The sequence below is a fragment of the Bos taurus genome, chromosome 8 (genome assembly GCF_002263795.3).
Source record: "Bos taurus isolate L1 Dominette 01449 registration number 42190680 breed Hereford chromosome 8, ARS-UCD2.0, whole genome shotgun sequence".
Taxonomy (NCBI): Eukaryota; Metazoa; Chordata; class Mammalia; order Artiodactyla; family Bovidae; genus Bos; species Bos taurus.
The window spans coordinates 67913399-67925591 of NC_037335.1; the positions used below are offsets into that span (position 1 = coordinate 67913399).

Below are 12193 nucleotides of genomic sequence, written 5' to 3' on the forward strand. Positions count from 1 at the left end.
TTTTTAAATTCTTTTCTTTTTATTGTTTTGAGAGTCCTTTATATATGACTAAAGAACATTTGTTTTTCACTAAGACTTTATCTGGAGGACATAACTAAATTGTGCCACCACCTCCACCTCAGTTTGAAGAAGGGTTAGTACAGTGAATGTTATAAAGCAAGTATGAACAGTTTGAGAGACTGGAGCCAACATTAACTGACAAAAACCAATTTCCATCTGAATCATCATAAAAATGTTTAAGTAAAAAGAAGGGGGGAAGGGGGAAAAAGTGGTTTCAGATTGAACAAGATCATCACATTTTATCTAATAAATTCAATCCTAGCTAAGGTTTACCAAGATTGAAACAGGATTGCATCTGTGCTAAGTCGCTTCAGTTGTGTCCAACTCCTTCTGACCCTACAGGCTGTAGACCGCCAGGGTATCCTGTCCGTGGGATTCTCCAGGCAAGAATACTGGAGTGGGTTGCCATGCCCTCCTCCAGGGAAATCTTCCTAACCAAGGGTTGAACCCATGTCTCTTGTGTCTCCTGCATTGGCAGGCAGGTTCTTTACCGTTAGTGCCACCTGGGAAGACCTAGGAAACAGGATTACTATAATACAAAACTTCCACTACAGCACGCTGCACACACCTGTGCTCCAAGCCCACCCCCTTCTCCCTAATGCTTCCATATTCAAACTATTCCCCAGCCTGTTTGGCCTGTCCACAAAGGAGCAGGTAGATCTCTTTGATCCAGTCTTTGTTATAAGGCTGGTATATCTGGGTATCAGCTCGGTAAACAAGGCAGCTGAGGTCTGCCAGGTCATCAATAAAATCAAACAACTGACTGATATCATTTGGGTAGAGGGGCTGTTTCAGATGCTCTTCATATATTTTACAAACACCTTCCAGGCACTTATTCACAGATTCAGTCAGCGGAAGTTCTGCCTTCTGGCCTCTTGGTAGGCTGTACCCACACGGTGGCATGAGACGTCGCGACAAAGTCTCCTGCTGTCGCCACACAGGAGCTTATCTGCAGCACCACCCGCAGCCAATCCCCCGAGAGTTCTTTACAAAACCTAGATATAGGGCTTTTATCAGATATATATTTTGTAAATGATTTCACGACTGATTTTTTAAAATACAGGTTTTTTTCCTTCTCTCTTTGTTCTAATACTATTACCACTTCCTGGTATAATCATTACCACTGACTGGATTATAAAACATAAAGAAAAGATTTATCACCATTTTATGGAAGAGAAAAACTGAGGCACAGGTTTTTTTTAACAGACCTGCTGCTTCCACTGTAATGGACAGTTGGAGCCAGCTGTGAGATTTGATGACTAAGGAGAAAGTCTTAGAAGGTTTTTGAAACCATCATTCCCTTTAATGGGGTGCCATTCTGTTAAGTAGGATCCAGTCAGCTTACTTCATGGAGGAGGAAACAGGTATTTGTTAAAAATCTATGATGCACCTGTGAATGATTTAGGTCAGGTGCCAGTAAACCACGGCCAGTGACCCAAATCTGGTCCTTTTTTTTTTTCTTTTTTACAGCCTGTAAACTAAAGGTTTTTGTTTTTGTCTTTCCTCCCACAAATGAACATTTGCAACTAATTTGATGACAGAAAAAGCTAATTTTGAAGCCCCAAATGAGGGAAATGCAATCCCTCCCCACCCCAATTCCATTTTATTAGTTGACATGTATTTAAACAAACAAACAAAAAAAACTGGGGCTTCCCAGGTGGTGCTAGTGGTAAAGAAGCTGCCTGCCAATGCAGAAGATATAAGAGACGAGGGTTTGATCCCTGGGTTGGGAAGATCCTCTGAAGGCGGGCATGGCAACCCACTCCAGTATTCTTGCCTGTAGAATCCCATGGACAGAGGAGCCTGCTGGGCTGTAGTCTATAGAGTCACAAAGAGTCAAACACGACTGAAGCAACTTAGCAGACACACATGCACATTGTAAAAAGCTATATTCAAAATGTGCTATGAGAGAGATAACCAGTGTTCTCACCACAAACACATACATATACATATACACAAATTATACAAGGTTATGGACATGCTAATTAGCTTGATTGTGGTAATGATTCTTTAATGTGTACATATACCAAAACATTACTTTGTTTGCTTTACATATACACAATTTTTATTTGTCAATTATGCCTTAATAAAGTTGGAAATACTGACCTCAATTTTTATTAATTACATAGTATTAATTATTATTATCATATTTAAAATTTTGTCAACAACAAATTTGAAGAAATTTATTTTCTCTCTTCTTGTTTAAGAACCTACATAATATCCTCAATTTTATCTCTTTGCCTGCAGAGCTTCAGATATTTGGTATTTCCCTGGTGGCTCAGATGGTAAAGAATCTGCCTGCAGTGCAGGAGACCAAGGTTCAATCCCTGGGTTAGAAGGGAATGGAAACCCACACCAATATGGTCACCTGGAGAAGTCCATGGACAGAAGCCAAAACATCCTCAATCTATCTCTTTGTTTGCAGAACCTCAAATATTTACTATCTGGCCATTTATAGAAAACATTTGCCAGATCAGATCAGATCAGATCAGTCGCTCAGTCCTGTCCGACTCTTTGAGACCCCATGAATCGCAGCACGCCAGGCCTCCCTGTCCATCACCAGCTCCCGGAGTTCACCCAGACTCACGTCCATTGAGTCAGTGATGCCATCCAGCCATCTCATCCTCTGTCGTCCCCTTCTCCTCTTGCCCCCAATCCCTCCCAGCATCAGAGTCTTTTCCAGTGAGTCAACTCTTCGCATGAGGTGGCCAAAGTACTGGAGCTTCAGCTTTAGCATCATTCCTTCCAAAGAAATCCCAGGGCCGATCTCCTTCAGAATAGACTGGTTGGATCTCATTGCAGTCCAAGGGACTCTCAAGCGTCTTCTCCAACACCACAGTTCAAAAGCATCAATTCTTTGGCACTCAACCTTCTTCACAGTCCAACTCTCACATCCATACATGACCACAGGAAAAACCATAGCCTTGACTAGACGAAGTTTTGTTGGCAAAGTAATGTCTCTGCTTTTGAATATGCTATCTAGGTTGGTCATAACTTTCCTTCCAAGGAGTAAGCATCTTTTAATTTCATGGCTGCAGTCACCATCTGCAGTGATTTTGGAGCCCAGAAAAATAAAGTCTGACACTGTTTTCACTGTTTCCCCATCTATTTCCCATGAAGTGATGGGACCGGATGCCATGATCTTCGTTTTCTGAATGTTGAGCTTTAAGCCAACTTTTTCACTCTCCTCTTTCACTTTCATCAAGAGGCTTTTTAGTTTCTCTTCACTTTCTGCCATAAGGGTGGTGTCATCTGCATATCTGAGGTTACTGATATTTCTCCCGGCAATCTTGATTCCAGCTTGTGCTTCTTCCAGTCCAGCGTTTCTCATGATGTACTCTGCATATAAGTTAAATAAACAGGGTGACAATATACAGCCTTGACGAACTCCTTTTCCTATTTGGAACCAGTCTGTTGTTCCATGTCCAGTTCTAATTGTTGCTTCCTGACCTGCATACAGACTTCTCAAGAGGCAGATCAGGTGGTCTGGTATTCCCATCTCTTTCAGAATTTTCCACAGTTTATTGTGATCCACATGGCACCCCACTCCAGTACTTTTGCCTGGAAAATCCCATGAATGGAGGAGCTTGGTAGGCTGCAGTCCATGGGGTCGCTAGAGTCGGACACGACTGAGCGACTTCACTTTCACTTTTCACTTTCATGCATTGGAGAAGGAAATGGCAGCCCACTCCAGTGTTCTTGCCTGGAGAATCCCAGGGACGGGGAAGCCTGGTGGGCTGTCGTCTATGGGGTCCCACAGAGTCGGACACAACTGAAGTGACTTAGCAGCAGCATTGTGATCCACACAGTCAAAGGCTTTGGCATAGTCAATAAAGCAGAAATACATGTTTTTCTGGAACTCTCTTGCTTTTTCCATGATCCAGTGGATGTTGGCAATTTGATCTCTGGTTCCTCTGCCTTTTCTAAAACCAGCTTGAACATCACGAAGTTCATGGTTCACATATTGCTGAAGCCTGACTTGGAGAATTTTGAGCATTACTTTACTAGCGTGTGAGATGAGTGCAATTGTGTGGTAGTTTGAGCATTCTTTGGCATTGCCTTTCTTTGGGATTGGAATGAAAACTGACCTTTTCCAGTCCTGTGGCCACTGCTGAGTTTTCCAAATTTGCTGGCATATTGAGTGCAGCACTTTCACAGCACCATATTTCAGGATTTGGAATAGCTCAACTGGAATTCCATCACCTCCACTAGCTTTGTTCATAGTGATGCTCTCCAAGGCCCACTTGACTTCACATTTCAGGATGTCTGGCTCTAGGTCAGCGATCACACCATTCTGATTATCTGGGTCGTGAAGATCTTTATTGTACAGTTCTTCTGTGTATTCTTGCCACCTCTTCTTAATATCTTCTGCTTCTGTTAGTTCCATACCATTTCTGTCCTTTATCGAGCTCATCTTTGCATGAAATGTTCCTTTGGTTTCTCTGATTTTCTTGAAGAGATCCCTAGTCTTTCCCATTCTGTTGTTTTCCTCTATTTCTTTGCATTGATTGCTGAAGAAGGCTTTCTTATCTCTTCTTGCTATTCTTTGGAACTCTGCATTCAGATGTTTATATCTTTCCTTTTCTCCTTTGCTTTTTGCTTCTCTTCTTTTCACAGCTATTTGTAAGGCCTCCCCAGACAGCCATTTTGCTTTTTTGCATTTCTTTTCTATGGGAATGGTCTTGATCCCTGTCTCCTGTACAATGTCACGAACCTCATTCCATAGTTCATCAGGCACTCTATCTATCAGACCTAGGCCCTTAAATCTATTTCTCACTTCCACTGTATAATCATAAGGGATTTGATTTAGGTCATACCTGAATGGTCTAGTGGTTTTCCCTACTTTCTTCAACACAAGCCTGAATTTGGAAATAAGGAGTTCACGATCTGAGCCACAGTCAGTTCCTGGTCTTGTTTTTGCTGACTGTATAGAGCTTCTCCATCTTTGGCTGCAAAGAATATAATCAATTTGATTTCGGTGTTGACCATCTGGTGATGTCCATGTGTAGAGTCTTCTCTTGTGTTGTTGGAAGAGGGTGTTTGTTATGGCCAGTGCATTTTCTTGGCAAAACTCTATTAGTCTGTGCCCTGCTTCATTCCGTATTCCAAGGCCAAATTTGCCTGTTACTCCAGGTGTTTCTTGACTTCCTACTTTTGCATTCCATTCCCCTATAATGAAAATGACATCTTTTTTGGGTGTTAGTTCTAAAAGGTCTTTTAGGTCTTCATAGAACCGTTCAACTTCAGCTTCTTCAGCGTTACTGGTTGGGGCATAGACTTGGATTACTGTGATATTGAATGGTTTGCCTTGGAAACCAACAGAGATCATTCTGTCGTTTTTGAGATCGCATCCAAGTACTGCATTTTGGACTCTTTTGTTGACTATGATGGCCACTCCATTTCTTCTGAGGAATTCCTGCCCACAGTAGTAGGTATAATGGTCATCTGAGTTAAATTCACCCATTCCAGTCCATTTCAGTTCGCTGATTCCTAGAATGTTGACATTCACTTTTGCCATCTCTTGTTTGACCACTTCCAATTTGCCTTGATTCGTGGATCTGACATTCCAGGTTCCTATGCAATATTTGCCAACCTCTGATTTAAGTAGTGATAAGTTATCTTTTCTTTAACCATTACAAATGTGGCAACCTATTGGGTTGGCCAAAAATTTAGATTGGATTTGCCTATACTATCATATCAATACCCAAATGGACTTTTTGGCAAACATGATTATTTTTACAGATGAGAAAAGTGAAGACCTCTGAAAAAAATAAGTGACTTGCTAAAAGTCACCCAGCTAATAGCAATGAAACAGAGATAAGTGTCTTATTTCAAAACCTGGTGTTCTTTCCAGAAGCAAATTTGTAGCAGCAATTTAGCAGAAAATGAAAAAGAACAAAAAACAATTTCTGGCAGTGAGTGGTGGGCAGGGGTGTAGTTCTTGGATCAAGACACATCTGCCCCGGCTTCCTGAACCTGCTGTTGGCCAAGCCACAGGTCTGTCCACTGGGACTAGGAACCCATCAGAATGACCTCAAGACCCTGTGGGATTCTCAAGTCACCCCAGGGAAATTCTGTTTTCTTCACTCCACTTCACTTGCTGAAGTGTACATAAAAATTTTAAAGCTTTTCAGTGACAAGGTTTTATACCAAAACAAAACATGTTAGGTAAAGCCTAGAGAAGCTGATAAGCTCATGGATATGGAACTGGACATGCTGAGTTCATCTCCTATAAATAGAGGCAACTTGGGTTTTTTTAAATTTTTTTAAACAGGCTATATTGGGATCCACTATTAAATCTTCCATGAGTATTAAATGAGTTAGTATTTGCAAGATGATTAATGCATCACCTGACAAGGAGCAAGCAGTATATCAGTGTATATTAAAATTAAAATAAAAGGTTGAATAATCATGAAATCAGATCTCTACAAAAGGATTTCAAAAAAGAATAAACACACACACATATGTATAAATATATGTATATATATGTGTATGTGTGTATTGGAAACAGTGTCAGACTTTATTTTTTTGGGCTCCAAAATCACTGCAGATGGTGATTGCAGCCATGAAATTAAAAGACGCTTACTCTTTGGAAGGAAAGTTATGACCAACCTAGATAGCATATTGAAAAGCAGAGATATTACTTTTCCAACAAAGGTTCGTGTAGTCAAGGCTATGGTTTTTCCAGTGGTCATGTATGGATGTGAGAGTTGGACTGTGAAAAAAGCTGAGTGCCGAAGAATGATGCATTTGAACTGTGGTGTTGGAGAAGACTCTTGAAAGTTCCTTGGACTGCAAGGAAATCCAACCAGTCCATCCTAAAGGAGACCAGTCCTGGGTGTTCATTGGAAGGACTGATGTTGAAGCTGAAACTCCAATATTTTGGCCACCTCATGCAAAGAATTGACTCATTGGAAAAGACCCTGATGCTGGGAGGGATTGGGGGCAGAAGTAGAAGGGGATGACAGAGGATGAGATGGCTGAATGGCATCACTGACTTGATGCACATGAGTTTGGCTGAACTCTGGGAGTTGGTGATGGACAGGGAGTGCTCTAGGGATGAATCAGGGCGTGCTCTGATTCATGGGGTCGCAAAGAGTCAGACATGACTGAGTGACTGAACTGAACTGAACTGATTGTTATTATTTAGTTGCTATTTCATGCCCAACTCTTTTGTGACCCTACGAACTGTAGCCCACCAGGCTCCTTCTTTCCATGAGATTTTCCAGGCAAGAATACTGGAGTAGGTTACCATTTCCTTCTCTAGAGGATCTTCCTGACCTAGGGATCAAATTCGAGTCTCTTGCATTGGTAAGTGGGTTCTTTACCACTGAGCCACCAGGGAAGCCCCTATGTATATGTATATATTTGTGTAACCAATTACCTTTGCTGTACACCCCAAACTAACACAATATTGTAAATCAACTACACTTCAATTAGAAAAAAAGAATAAAAGAAGGAAATAAAATCTCCAGAAAACATGCCTCTTCGCTTTCTGCTTGAGGGTTTTCCTGTATTAAAATGGGATCTGCAAGACAGAGGCAGAGGAAAAGAAACTGATAGTAACTGTACTGCTTCAAAGCCCGGAAGTTCTCTGGGGAAACAGAGAAGCATAAGGAGAATGTATCCTCCCACCTCCAGCTGACAATGAACTCTCCAGCTATCCGGTCCAGGAGAATGGCCTTCACACCCTTTCATGTCAGAAGAATCAGTTTCCACATCTCTCCAGTTTCAGAAAGACTACTCCCAAGAGTGTTCCCTGCTGGTAATATTACTAAGATTTACCCTCCACCCTTCCTCTGTCTCTCTCTCACACACAGACATGTACACACACACACATATACACATACAGGGTACTCAGAACTGGGAAAGGTGTGAGGCAGACAGACGCTGTCATGTACTGTTGGTGATTAGGTATACCTGTGGCAGATTCATTTTGATATATGGCAAAACCAATACAATATTGTAAAGTTAAATAAAATAAAATTAAAAAAAAACAATTTAGAAATTTCTATCAAGACTTCAAATACACTCTTAATCAGGATCTTCACTTTCAAATAATTGAGACAAAAAGGCTGTGTGAAGCAGAGTAGTGAGTGGGAGCTGTAGGATTTAAGGAAGAGTTTAGTCTGATATACTGATACACATGCTCAAGTTGCCTGGGACGGGTGTGGGTGCCTAGAGCCTGCAGGAAGTTTGTGGTTATGTTGAGGATCCTTCATGGGCATAGCTAGCTTCACCACGGCCTGAGATGAGATAGCAGTGATGCAGTGTGAGATGCTGCAGAGCATGGGTGGTAGGTGGTACTGACCAGGCCAACACAGTGACCTATGCTGTGACCGCTTGCTGGTCACAGGGCCAGTCTCCTGGAGTCAGGGCCAGTCTGGAGGCTGAGAGCTGGGGCTGACTCTGTCCTGGTCCATACATCATTTTACAGGCTCTGCAGCCTTCCCACTCGCTGGCAGGTCAGCTCTGAAGCTTGGCTGCCTCCATGATCTCCATCGTTCCATTCATCACTGTGTGTTTTGAGGACCTAATACATGAGGTGGCTTGTGAGCGTAGTTGTTTCCAACGTTTTGTGATCTCATGAACTGTAGCCCGCCAGCGTCCTTTGTCCATGGGAATTCCCAGGCAAGAATATTGGAGTGGGTTGCAATTTCCTCCTCCAGGGGATTTTCTTGACCCAAGGATCGAACCCTCGTCTTCTGTGTCTCCTGCATTGCAGGCACATTCTTTACTGCTTGAGCCATCAGGGAAGCCCCCTACTACATGAGAGATGATCTTAAAAGTAAGATTCCTGTATGAATATTGTGGGTTATCATCCACAGGATTTGAATCGTTTAATCTTCTTAGGTTAAATTCTCAGATGTCCTAGGGTGTCTTTAATTTTTTGGTCAGAATTCAAGATAATTCATCTTAAATCATTTTAATTTAAACAAATAAGTAATTGAAAGTTCCATTTTTAAGGAGGACTGCTGAAATAAAATATAGAACTCTGAGACCATACATTAATATTCAGAGACACACTAGGGAAATGTTTAGAATATTCATTTGTTTAACACCAAAAGGACATTCATCTACTTAACAAATAAGAGACACTTCAATCAATGAAAATTACCTCACTAAGGCTCACAGAGTCCAGCTAGGTAAACCCTTATTCTTATCTTCCGGGGTGAGGGAACTGAGGCCAATCAGCTTGCCTAAGGCCTGGCAACAGAAGTGGCAGAGCCAGGATTTGAACTCAGGTCACCCAGCATCAGTCAGCTTGCTTACCTGCCCAGCGTGGCAGCCAGTCACGGCTCAGCCTGGCACAGCATGCTGTGAATTCTCAGCCGTGCAAATGTTCCCAATCACACATGAGGACATTTAATCTCTTCTGTGATCTTCGGAGCCGCTTGGGAAATGGAAGCAGAATTACAGAGATGAGTCATTCCATGTCAGCAGACAAACTGTAACAGAGTTTTTATTACTATTTTATTATTTATGTATTTGTCAAAAAAAAAAAAAAAAAAAAAGTCAGTGGGAAGAGTAAGGCAGCAGAGCCCCCTGATGGCTGTTTCCTCATCTGGATCTTTGTGTATATGTGTGTGTGTGTCTGTGTGTTTGTGTGTGCGCCCAGCAGTGTGTTGTGAGCATGTGTATTTGTGCACTGGTCTCCCATTCTCTTATAGACACTTATGCTCTCTGAGAGTAGGGGTTGGACATAGTTTGTGTGGAATTATATTTTAGGAGTCTAGAGTCTTTATTTGTGGCGTGTGTATGTTAGTTAGTGTGTGTGTGAGAGAAAGAAGACATTGTGTGTGCTATTGAGAACGTGCCGACTGAAATAACTCTTCTGTAACCCCTGAGACCCTCAACTTCTTCATCCTACCCTTTACATTCTTCCCCCACCTCTTTTTTTTTGTGTGTGTGTGTGAGATCTTAGTTCCCTAACCCGGGATCTAACCCAGGCCCTCGGTAATGAGAGCTTAGGATTCTAACCACTGGGCAACCAGGAAGTCTTCCTTTACAGTCTTTCCTTTACCAAAGGAAATGCACAATGGCCTGGACCTCTCTTTAGTCCTTAGATTCCAAAACAGGTGCCTAGTTTTGACCTTAGCCAAGGACCTCTGTGGTGCCCAAACACCCTGCCTTCAAGGTCCCTCTCCCTACCCAGTTCAAGGCTGATGACGGCATCCCCCCAGTGCTTGGTTGTTGAGGAAATTAATAAGTATCTCTCAGGGAATCTCTCTGATTGAGGTATGTAGCATACATAGCTGCAGAGAGCTCAAAGGCTCTCAGACCCGTGCAGCTCAAGCTCTTCTTCCAACATGATGGGTTCCTAAGTTTGAAAATATAAACTTTGACATCTGTCTTGCTCCCATCTGAAAGAAGAGAGAATAGGGTATTTCTGGATCTTGGGCTGGCCCCCATCTTCTCATATTCTTGCCCCTTCTCTAAAGGTGGTAGGGTCCTTTCTGGAACCCTTTCCTTGGGTTAGCATCATGGTATTACATGTAGTGGTATTACATCATGTATTACAAGTAGATTGGAGGCTCAAAGTGGTGATGCCAAGGGGTATAAGACATGGTTCCTACCCTATGGGGTCAACAAGAAGAGGTAGCAATTAGGCAAAGTCCAATAAAAATATAAGGTACTGAGTAGTTTTATTTTGGGACCTATTCACCCTCTAGAATGTGAGGTCCTATTAGTATTTATGTCTTTCTGCTACATCCTCGGTTACTGCAATGCCTGGATTACAATAGATACTAAGTAAATATTCAAAGAAGAAAAATGAATGAACCTAGAAACACCACACCTCAGTCACACTGATCCCATTAAAATTCAACTAACATATGTTGAAAACTTCAGTTCAGTTCAGTTCAGTTGCTCAGTCGTGTCCAACTCTTTGCGACCCCATGAATCGCAGCACGCCAGGCCTCCCTGTCCATCGCCAAAAAATTTAAGTCTGCCACTGTTTCCACTTTTCCCCCATCTATTTCCCATGAAGTGATGGGACCAGATGCCATGATCTTCGTTTTCTGAATGTTGAGCTTTAAGCCAGCTTTTTCACTCTCTACAAGTTAAATATTATATTGAGGAAGTTTTCAAATTGAGAGCTCCTTCTAGCACATTGCCTTGCTTTTCTTTCCATTTCACTCATTTATTTTGTCTTTATCTCTTTTGTGCCGCTTCACCTTCTCCCCGCTTTCTCTACTTAGGAGATGGCCCTCTCTCAGCCCTGTGGGCTCTACACTCAATTTTCTGGACCATCCAGAAAGGTCACTGCCTCTTAGCCCCAGATTCTAAATAGACATGCTAAGCCCAATGCTGCTTGACAGTAAGGGCCAAACAAATGTGAGCGGAACATAGCTCTATTGCTTTCCCCTTACCAAAAATGCATTAATAAAGTTAATTAGCATTGACCTGAAAAAAAAAATCTGAACAATAACCCTCTGGCATTAGGATCAAATGCAATGAAGCACAAGCAATAAAAACTCCATTACTGTTCCCCTCTGAGCAACTGTCACTGATCCTTGGGCCGAGAGGGAGGGGACAGGCTCACATCTATCCAGGGATCTGCCTGCCTCCTCTAAGCCTCTCTGTAAGACTCTGAGCTCCAGCTGGTGTGTCAAAATGCAAGCAGGTGTGAAGGTGAGCCAAGCTGGGCCCCGGGTAGGATTGTTGTTGTTGTTCAGTCGCTAAGTCGTGTCAGACTGTTTTGTGATGCCCAGGGCCTGTAGCCCTCCAGGCTTCTCTGTCCATGGAATTACCCAGGCAAGAATACTGGAGTGGGTTTCTATTTCCTTCTCCAGGGGATCTTTCCGACCAAGGGATAGAATCCCTGTCTCTTGCTTGGCAGGTGAATTATTTACCATTAGTGCCACCTGGGAAGCCCTACAGTTAATATAGAAAATATAAGACACACAGAAATCTAGAGCTAACACAGGCTTGGTTTGGGCTATAGTCAATATATAAAAGGTCCAGAGTATGGGGAAGGCAGCAGGTCATCAAGGATGGCAGTCACATCTCTACTAGTTGAGGCTGGAGGTTGGCAGATGCTCAGGGAGTTGAGTAAGCAGGTGCCCAGGACTCTTGCCAGATACAGCAGAAACCTGGCCCAGGGGAATAAGGGTAATTCTAGACTGCATCC

General features: G+C 42.5%; 1 pseudogene; it reads right to left on the reverse strand.

Moving 5' to 3' along the window:
* Positions 1–675: 675 nt before the first annotated feature.
* On the reverse strand, positions 676–1410 carry LOC101909437 (enhancer of rudimentary homolog; annotated as a pseudogene).
* Between the last annotated feature and the right edge of the window lie 10783 nt (positions 1411–12193).